This window comes from Mastomys coucha, unplaced genomic scaffold (genome assembly GCF_008632895.1).
Source record: "Mastomys coucha isolate ucsf_1 unplaced genomic scaffold, UCSF_Mcou_1 pScaffold5, whole genome shotgun sequence".
NCBI classification, from domain to species: Eukaryota; Metazoa; Chordata; class Mammalia; order Rodentia; family Muridae; genus Mastomys; species Mastomys coucha.
In genome coordinates, this window is record NW_022196911.1 from 66387743 (window position 1) to 66389079 (window position 1337).

The following is a 1337-nucleotide window of genomic DNA, read 5'->3' on the forward strand; positions in this document are numbered from 1 at the left end:
GTCATGAAAAAAACTTCATAGACTTTGACTAACCATGCTTTCATGTCAACATAGTCAAAGACCTTAGAGACCTTCGAGGATTCTAGAGGAAGGTATGACTGGTGGCTGACAAGTCAGCTGGCTGAGGACATCTGCTGTTGACCTCCGCCCCCACTGCGGGCCTTGCCTCCAACCTTTCCCAGTACCGAGACCTACCGGACACCCAGAGCCGCCGCCTTGCCCTCAAGAGCGGGCACGCCTGGCAGCACGGCTTCTTCTTGACTTCCCCTTGACTCTGTTGTGACTCTTTCCTGACTCCTCCCACATTATGTTATGCAAATGTCATTGTAACCTAGAGATCCAGTTTCGCTTTCTTGTGTACATATAAATGCTGAACCCCAAAAATAAAGTGCCAAGCCTTGATTGGGACTCAACTTGGTTCTTTTTGTTCTTGAACTCTGTGTTTCAGGTCTTTTTCTCCCTTTGGCCGAGAGAGAACCCGGTTTGTGAAAATGCGGGTCAGTTTCAGGTATGGGCAAAATCAAGAGGGTACACAAAGCACAAGGATGTGGCCCCAGTGGCACTACCTGATGCCAGGTTCCCTGCAAAGTAGCGCCAAAACTGGGTCCTCATGTCCACAGAAAGATCAGCTTGTATTTCTCTTTGAAGGCAAAGTTGAGAGCCTGGGTAGGGAAGTATCTGATGACTTTGACCAGGTCATCATGCCAGAAGGACAGGTCTCCCTGTTCCTTGAGGATACGAACCATGCAGTCTATAATACCCTTGTATTGCTTATCTGCCCTGATTTGCTTGCTGGCATGGTGCATCTGCAGCAGCAGCTCGATTAGCTTGATGGGTTCTACTGCCATCTTGGAGGTTGCCGCAGCCACTCCCCCAGCCAAGAAGTCCTTGGTGAAGGACACAGTGGCATCTGTCATGTTGAAAGCAAAAAAGAAGAGGCAGGTGAGTGTGGGACAGGACTGGGTTGACAAATAGCTTGGACTCCTGGCCTCTGGGGCCAGAAAAATATTCTAAGGAGGACATTGATTACATAAAAAACAAACTGTCTCACATGCCTAAAGATTGGTGGCTCATTAGAGATGGTGAGTTGATTCTGCCTAAATATCTCACTAAGAAATTGCTCCAACATACCCACCAGACTACCCATCTGGGTATGAAGAAAATGGAGGATCTTATTCAACATGTGGACTTGAAGATTATTCACCTAAAATTTTTAGTGAAACAAATTGCCTCCAAATTCCTCACCTACAAACTCACAGGTAGGGACCATCAACACAAAGAAAGGGGCTCTCAACAAAGAGGAACCAGACCAGGTAGGTGTCCATTAAGAAGCAGAC

General features: G+C 47.3%; 1 pseudogene; it reads right to left on the reverse strand.

The window, feature by feature from the left end:
• Positions 1 to 917, reverse strand: part of LOC116077991 — a 1573-nt pseudogene extending 656 nt beyond the window's left edge.
• Positions 918 to 1337: the final 420 nt, after the last annotated feature.